Raw genomic sequence first — 9,767 nt, forward strand, 5'->3', positions numbered from 1 at the left:
ATATATACCCAGGAATGAAATTGCTGAGTCACATGGTAGTTCCAAGTTTTGAGAAAACGTCCATACTGTTTTCCATGGTGGTTGCACCAATTTACATTCCCACCAACAGTGTACCAGGGCACCCTCTTCTCTATAACCTCTCCAACATTTAGTCTGTGTAGACATTTTTTTAATTTGTAGACTTTTTGATGACAGCCATTCTGACAGATGTAAGGTGATATCTCATTATTGTTTCAATTGGCATTTCTCTAACAATTAGTGATGTTGAGCATCTTTTCATGTGCTCATTAGCCATCTGTATGTCTTCTTTGGAAAAATATCTATTCAGGTCTTTTGCCCACTTTTTGATTGTGTTTTTTTTTTTAATGTTGAATTGTATGAGCTGTTTATATATTATGGATATTAACTCTTTGTTGGTCACATCATTTGCAAATATTTTCTCGTATTCTGTGGATTGTTTTTTTCATTTTGTTGATGATTTTCTTTGCTGTGCAAAAGATTTTAAGTTTAATTATGTGCCATTTGTTTAATTTTGCTTTAGTTTTGCCCAAGGAGACAGATCCAAAAAAATATTGCTATGATTTATGTCAAAGACTGTTCTGCCTGTATTCTCTTCTAGAAGTTTTATGGTTTCAGGTCTTACATTTAGGCCTTTTTTTTTTTTTTTTAGTTATTGTTGTTTTAAATTTTTTTTTATTTTTTAAATTATGAAAGTATAATGGTAAAGAATCTGCCTACAATGCAGGAGACCCAGGTTCGATCCTTGGGTCAGGAAGATCCCCTAGAGAAAGGAATGGCAACCCAATCCAGTATTCTTGCCTAGAGAATTCCATGGACAGGAGAGCCTGGCAGGCTACAGATCATGGGGTCACAAAAAGTCAGACACAACTGAACAGCTAACACTTTCAATAACACATTTACAGAAGTCTTGGAAAATATCGAACAAGGTTACATATAGTTCCACTGTATATCACAAATATTTTTTAAGTAGATAAATCAAGATTTCTAGTTGGAGTTTCCATATCAAACACTCAGAAGTTAATAGAATGAATATAACAGAGAAGTAGGGCTTCTCTGGGGGATCAGATGGTAAAGGATCTGCCCACAATGCAGGAGAACCCTGCAATGCACGAGACCCAAGTTTGATCCCTGGGTCAGGAAAATCCCCTGGAGAAGGAAATGGCAACACACCCCAGTATTCTTGCCTGGAGAATTCCATAGACAGAAGAGCCTGGCAGACTACAGTCCATGGGGTTGCAAAGATTAGGACAACTGAGTGACTAACAGGAAGGACAGAGAAATAGAAGGATATGTAGCCCTGAAAAGCACTATGAACCAATTCAACATAATTAAGATTTTTACAATTTTCACACAACAGTAGCATACAGATTCTATTCACATTCCTGTAAACTAAGAGATACTGGAACATATCCAGGGACATAAAACAAGGTGCAAAAATTTCATGGTCTAAAGGTATTGAAATTATACAGAGTCTATTCTCTTATCACTGTGTAGGTCTTTTCTTGGCAAAATTGGAGTATAGTTGCTTTCCCTGGAGGAGGAAATGGCAAATCACTCTAATATTCCTGCCTGGGAAATCCCATGGACAGAGGAGCCTGGCAGGCTACAATCCATGGCTTCATAAGAGTCGGACATGACTGAGCACGCACACATAATTGCTTTACAATGTCTTGTTACTTTCTGCTATACAGAAGCATGAATTCATTATATGTATACATATATCCCCGCCTTGAGCCTCCTCCCCATCCTGCTGGGCTTCCCCGATCGTTCAGCGGGTGAAGAATCCGCCTGCGATGCAGGAGACACAGGAGACGTGGGTTCGATCCCTAGGTTGGGAAGATCTCCTGGAGAAGGAAATGGCAACCCGCTCCAGTATTCTTGCCTTGAAACCCCGTGGACAGAGAAGCCTGAAGGGCTACAGTCCATGGGATCGCAAAGAGTGGGACACGACTAAGGACGCAGACATGGCCCATCCAGCTAAGACATCACAGAGCAGGGAGCTCTGCTCTCTGTTCTACGGCAGCTTCCCATTAGCTGTCTATTTTACCGATGGTGGTGCGTCTATGTCAATGCTAGTCTCTCAGTTCGTCCCACCCTCTCTTCCCCCACTGTGTCCACAGTCTCTTCTCTATGTCTGCATCTCTATTCCTGCCCTGCAAATAATCTGTACCATTCTTCTAGATTCCATATATATGTGTAAATACACAATATTTGTTTTTTTCTTTCTGACTTACTTCACTCCGTATGACAGACTCTGGGTTCATCCACTTCACTACAAATGACCCACATTAAGGTCTTTAAACCATTTTGAGTTTATTTTTGTGTATGGTGTGAGGAAATGCTCTTATCTCATTGTTTTACACGTGGCTAGCCCGTTTTTCCAGCACCACTTGGAAGAGATGGATTTTTTTTCTACCTTTTGTTTCCTTGCCTCCTTTGCCATAGATTAATTGACTATAGGTGCATCAATCACTTTTGAAGTAATATTAGTTGTGTATTTGTTTGTTCCCTATGCCCATCTGCCATCATTAAGGCATAGACTTCATCCGTCTTTTTTATCACCATATGCCTAGAGCTTCCTGTGATAATTCAATAAATAAAATTTCAAAATAAATGTACATTAGATATCAAAATTCTTTTAAGTGTTCCACACACATTAAATAGCATGCAAAAGTTACAAATTATCACAAGGACCATAGAAACTTTCTGCTGAACCTAAAGGGCTCAAGTTGGACCTATCTGTCCATCCCCTCTATTCTTTTTTCTATACTTTCCCATGTTTGTGAAGTCACTTCTCTAAGACAGCAGATTATCATCTTAGGGAAACTGAGGTTACAAGTTCAGGGACTTCAGGCAGTAATTACAAACAACAACAGAGGAAGTGGGATATGCTTTCTAGGGTGGGGCAATATCAACCATATTTTAATAACCTCAACTCTCTCTCATAATTACGCCGTATGTGATCTGTTTATGGCAGATATCCAGTCTGTCTCTTTCACCTAGAATTTAATATTGAATTCACAACCTAAGAATCATTTATTTTTCACATTCAGCTATTTTTTTAAAAGAAGTCTTATTCTCCATACAACTTTTTCTTCTTTAATTTGTAAAGCTAGAATTCTCTTTCACCTAAATTGCTTTACTTTTTATTCATGAGAATCTGTGCCTTTTTTTTTTTTTTTGCCCATTCCACTCGACTTGTGGGATCTTAGTTCCTCAAGCAGGGATTGAACCTGGGCCCTAGCAGTGAAAGCACCACGTCTTAACCACTGGACCACCAGGAAATGTCCCCCTGCCTTCTTTATATCGTACTTTCTCAGCTGTTTCATCATATCATTCCATGGACATTCCATTTGTTGGTTTTGGGGGAAGACTGTTGCTCTTTGAGTATCTATTTTGTAAATTTCCAGGACTCTTTTCTTACTGCTGATCGTTTTTAGATGATTCTCCTAGGTTTCAGGCAAGGAAAGATCGTTTTTGTCTCACTGCCAAGAGCTATACCTTGTTTTGTCTCCATGGTTTTTTGTTTGTTTTTGCTTGAGCTTCCAGAAAAACAACAAATGACAGTGGTCGCTCATATCCTGGTTTGGCTTCTGACTTGAAAGAGACAAGGTCTGGTGTTTCATTGTTAAGTATGATGTTGACTGTTGATCTGAGATTCTTTGATCATCCATTCCTTAATTCATTACATATTTATTGGTCCCCATCCAAGTGCATTGGGTTTGGCAATATGTAGGGCACTGAGCGCCTTGGGGAATGCAGTTTCCATGGCATGGTGCCAGCAGAAGCCAGATTGCAGTGGTTTGCAGAGAGGCATACGATGGAAACCTTCTTTAACACATGCCAAGAGTTTTCATCAGATATGAATGCTGCGTTATTTTTTATTTTTATTGAAGTACAGTTGTTTACAATGTTATGTTAATTTCTGCTATACAACAAAGTGATTCAGTTATATATACTTTTTTAATATGAATTATTTTTTAATGCTCTTTCAGCATTTATTAAATGATTTTTTTCTCATTTGACCTATAGGGATGACTGAACATATTAATATGTTTTCATTCATTTATTCAAGAAATATTTAAGTACTTACTATAAGCCAGGCACTCTTCTATTATTGTGACAATTTGTGATTTTGACAAAATGTAAGCTGTTGTGATATTTTTGCTATCAGGTTGTAAATATTCAGTGGTTTTTACAATACTAGGATAATTTCTACTTAACTGTGGTGTGTTATTCTTTACATTTTAATCACTAAGTCAAAGACCTTACTATTAATAATTCAAAGGATGCAAAATAATATAAAGACAGAAAGTTATCATCCAGTTTTCCAGAATCCCAAATGATATTCCCTATTGATAGATATTTCTGGACCTTTTTCTTTTTCAGTTTCAGTAAACTTTGAAAAAAAATCATTTGCAAGCATTTTATGGAGGATTTTCACATTGGTATTCATGGCTGAGGTACAGATGTCACAGTAGGAGAGCCACACCTGGCTCCACATCAGGTTGGCATCTCCTGCTAAATGGCACTTTGTTGCAGACCTGACCCATCTGTTCTGTCTGGGCGACATGGCATTCCCCACCCCCCTCCGCCCCATCCCCTGCTCTGGGCATGCAGGGAGCCATGCAGCAGTAGCAGAGATTCATTTGTTCAAAAGGTATTTACTCAGCACTTATCTAACTCCATGGAACTCACATTCCAGGCACGGCAAATAATAAACAAAATATATCAAATGTACAGGATGTTAGATGGTGATAATAAGTGTGGAGAGAAAGCACAGAAAAGGGATGGGAAACATTATCGGGAGAGTTTTGTTTGTTATTCCGTTGCTTGATCATGTCCAAGTCTTTGCAACCCTATGGACTATAGCCTACCAGGCTTCTCTGTCCATGGGGATTCTCCAGGCAAGAATACTGGAGTGGGTTGAAATTTCCTTCTCCAGGAGATCTTCCTGGCCAGAGATCAAACCCAGGTCTCCTGTATTGGCAGACAGATTCTTTACCACTGAGCCACCTGGGAAGCCCTATTGGGAGAGAGGGAAGCATAATTATTGTGGGAGGCTGAGTCTTTGCTGAGAGTTCAGACAGCAGTGGAGAATGGATGATCCACAGCTACTTACCACAGTATTCATGAATCCCCAAAACACCATGTTGAGCAAGAGAAGCAAGGCAATGAGAGGTATTCTATAGGATTCCGCTTATACAGAGCACAAAAACAGGAAGAGTGACCTGTGACATCACAGTCAGGTCAGCAGTTACTGCAGAGGTGGAGGAGTGTCTGGAAGGAGACACAGTGGGAATTCTGTTCATGGTCTGTTTCTTAACCCAGCTGCTCTTAACACTCTTGTGTTCAGTCTCTCAAAATTCATCAGACTGAGCATTTGTAATTGTGTGCCTTTTCTATACAAATATTACATGGTAACAGTTTCAGTATTTTTTTTAATTCAAAGTTAGCTGTCTCATCGGTGGATGGTACAACAAGCAGAAGACCCCTCCATGAAATCTGTTGCCTTGTCTTTCCCCCAGTATCTGGCACATAAAGGGGTTCACTACATGTGTATGTTTGAATGAATGAGTGAATCAGTAAACAAACGCATCTCTATAACCTCTAACTGGTTTTGTGCCTGCTTCCCTTAAGCTAATCATTAGGGGAAACTGAAGCAATAGTCATTTTTGTGTTTCATTATTATTTTTATTTTTTAGGTTATATTTATTTATTGAAGTATAGTTGGTTTACAGTCTTGTGTTAGTTTCAACAAAGCAATTCAGTTAGATGTACATATATATCTATTTTTTCAGAGTCTTTTCCCTTGTAGGTTATTATAAAATGTTAATATTAAATGTAGTTTCTCTGTGCTATACAGTAGGCCTTTGTTTATCTAATATATGATAGTGTATACATGCTAATCCCAAACTCCTGATTTATCCCTCCCTGCTTTCCCCTTTGGTAACCATAGTTTGTGTTCTATGTCTGTAGGTCTATTTCTGTTTTGTGAATAAGGCCATTTGTGTCATATTTGAGATTCCACATATGAATGATATCATATGCTATTTATCTTTTTCTTTCTGACGTACTTCACTTCATGTGATACTCTTTAGGTCCATTCATGTTGCTGCAAATGGCATTATTTTGTTCTTTTTTGTGGCTAATATTCCGTTGTATATATGCACTATATCATCTTTATTCATTCATCTGTTGATGGACATTTAGTTTGTTTCCATGTCCTGGCTATTGTAAAACAGTACTGCAATGAACAATGGGGTACATGTGTCTTTTTGAATTATGGTTTTTTCCAGATATATACCCAGGAGTGGGCATGTATTTTTTAAATTCTTTATGTCTCCCTTCTGCTTATATGAGAATAATAAAATTCATTCAGCAGACATTCAAATACTTTTAGGATTTAGAGTCAGGAGATCAAGTAAAATGAGGACAAAAAGTTTTCTGTTGAGTCTGGCAACATGTAGGTTCTTGATGGTGTTGAAAGCAGCTTCACTCTTGTGCATGTAACAGATACCAGACTGCAGAGGTCTGAGGGGAAGTGGGATCTGAGGAGCTGGAAACAGTAAATGCTGACACATACTTCAAATGCTTTAACTCTAAAAGTCAGGAGTGGATTGTGTGTGGTTGACAGTTTACTTTTTCAGTGTTTGTGTATGTGTTTATCATGGAAAATGAGCAAAACCAGAGCATGTTTACGTGCTAAAGCAGGAAATCAGTAGCCAGGAGTTGTTCAGTCACTCAGTCGTGTCTGACTCCTTGTGACCCCATGGACTGCACATGTCAGGCTTCCCTGTCCTACACCATCTCCAAGAGTTTGCTCAAATTCATGTTCATTGAGTCGGTCATACCATCCAACCATCTCATCCTCTGTCATCCCCTTCTCCTGTCCTCAATCTTTCCCAGCATCAGGGTCTTTTTCTAGCCAGGAGTAGTTTCATTCGTTTACTTCTGCATTCAATCTGTCAGTCACCCATGTGGTCCACAACTACTTATCAGTACCTTTTGTATCAGTTCTTGACAGTAACAAAGAGCAGTGAATAAACTGGACACAATCTCTGCCCTCCTACAGCTTACAGTCTATTAAAGAAGAGACACTGAAGACGTAGGTGACAGAAAGAATGATGCTGGCAGGGGTGTTGGATCAAAATACAGTAGGAAGAATTAGCATAGGCAAGAGACAGCCTTACAGTGAGACAGTGGTGATATATCTTTTTTCTTTTTTTTTTACAAAGGGATAAGGCTGAAAAATGGATACAAATGTTGCTAAGAAAAATTACTGGTGAAGCAGCATGGTGCATTCCTTTTAGACAACAGTGTGGAAAAATACATAAGATCAGGTGAAACCAGGCAGAGGACAGTAGGCTTAAGCCAGGCTATTTGCAGGACCTAGATGCTGGATGAAGACCTTCGAGATACCTAATTCAGCAGCTGCCCACCTTGATTCACAAATCAAACAGTTGTCAGGGGTGACTCATAAGACCTGTAAATAAGACTGTGTAGATGTCTGCAGAGTCACATCTGACACCAGGATCAGTAAGGCAGCAGAGAAGTTAAAAACCGCATGAAGCTTCCAATGAAAAATCTCGGAGGAAAAGGCCATACTGGAGAGGAGATGCTTTTTTGACAAGTTTTCTCCCAGAAAAGCATACGTATTGATTTTTGTTTTAGTTGAACACGAGCTGACGTCATTGGCCTCCCTGTAGGGCTTTGTATTAAAAAATGATTGTGTAACTCTCAGCTTAATGAGAACCTCACAGGATGGGAGGTGTGGAGAGACCAATAACAACCAGGGAGCCAACAGGTCCCTGTTACCCATCTTTCATGCGATTCCTCACTATTAAAGTGATGAGCTTTTCTTCCTTATGTTCTTTTCCCCCTTTCCCTTCTCTCTCTTTTTATTTTCAAGGTGGGTAATTAAATCCTCAATAAGTGTAACTCTATTGCTGTCAAAATATCAAGTTTTCAGATTATTATTTTTTAAAATATTAATAAAAACAAACTTTCTCTGTCCTTCCCTTGCATTCGGATAGGCTTTCTTGAGTGGGGAAGAAAGGGATGGAATTAGTTAGCACCCAAAATTGGCCTATGGATGTGTGTCTTATAGGTAAATCTGTATCACTGGCTGTATTTGGGAGGGAGAAAAAAAAACTTCAAAGCAGAGAATCACTAATATGATGCAACCCCTTCATTTCTCAGGTGTGAACACTGAGGCCCAGAGAGGTGATGTGATTTGCCCTAAGCCATGCAGCTAGTGGCAGAGCCAGGCCTAGAAGCCAGGTGTCCTGGCTCCCAAGACATTCCGCTGCCCAAGGAATGGAACAGGTAGTATCTCTCACACTGGGGGCCATGGGTCAGTCTTTTCAGCTCAGAGCTGCCTGGGGTTCCAACCCCAGAGGAAGCATCAGCTCAAAATGCTGACCGCTGAATGATGCAGGGATGAAATCTAAACTGGGTAAGAGACAGAAGGGGAGGTTTGACATGTCACCCTCGTGACTCTGAGACAAGAGTCCAATGGACCGTGCTCCCAAGGCATTGGTCATCTTCTCAAGGTGGATCTAGCTGGCTGTATCGTGTCCCCTTTCAAATAGCAAGGTGGTGAGTCACCTTCTGGCCATTCTGACACCTACGCTGTCTCCAGTACAGTTCACAGTGTTAGGAAAATCAGTGGCCCCTTGCAGAGGACAGTTGAGGAGTCGGGGAAAAAGAAAGTGAGGGAGACCAGTTAGGAGGCTTTCGTAGGGATACAGGAGGGAGATAATAAGGAAAGGCTGGCTGGTGGGATGGGCTGGAGCAGGGTGACATCACCTGGGTTAGTGGCTGGGAAAACTGGCTAGCAGTGGAAAGGTGGACAAAAATTGAAATGTACATCAAAATGGGAGGAAAAGAGTTCTTGCTTTCATATATCATCGGATGTTCTTAAGACTAGCATTGATAAAACCAAAACTACCTATGATGCTATAAGTAAGTTTTATTCTGTGTACTGTATATAAACCTGGGTACTGGTCACTGTTAACATGCATTGACCCCTCTGAGGAGTCTTAAGTCATAGTTTCCTTTTCCTTTATAGTGGTTATTTATGGAGCACCTACTATGTGCCAGGTTCTTTTCTGAGTACATGGCACACATCAAGTCAGCTAAACGTTGAATACGCTTGTCCTCATGGAGCTCATTCAGAGAAAAATGGCTACAGAAGCCAGTCTCTTGGGAAAAGCAATAGGAGAAGACAGCTAGGAGAGAAATAGCTAATTGAGATGATATTGATGAAAGTAATAGCCAGAAAGAATACGGTGAGTTTTACTGACTCCCTCAGAGGAAGATTTTTTTTTTTAGTTTTATTATTTCCTCTCTGATTTGGATACTTTTTATGTCTTTATCTTGCCTAAACTGCTCTGGCTCTGGTGGCTCAGATGATAAAGAATATGCCTGGAGTGCAGGAGACCTGGGTTCGATCCCTGGGTCAAGTAGATCCCCCTGGAGAAGAGAATGGCCACCCACTCCAGTATTCTTGCCTGGAGAACACCATGGACAGAGGAGCCTGGTGGGCTACAGTCCATGGGGTCACAAAGAGTCAGACATGACTGAGATACTTTCACTATGACATTAGTACTGTGTTGAATAGGAGTGGTAAACTGGGCACCCTTATCTTGCTTTTTGCTCTTAGAGGAAAAGCTTTCAACTTTTCACTCTTTTTTTTTAATTTTTTATCAGAGTATAGCTGCTTTACAATGTATGTTAGTTCC

Source organism: Cervus elaphus, chromosome 10 (assembly GCF_910594005.1).
Source record: "Cervus elaphus chromosome 10, mCerEla1.1, whole genome shotgun sequence".
NCBI lineage: Eukaryota > Metazoa > Chordata > Mammalia > Artiodactyla > Cervidae > Cervus > Cervus elaphus.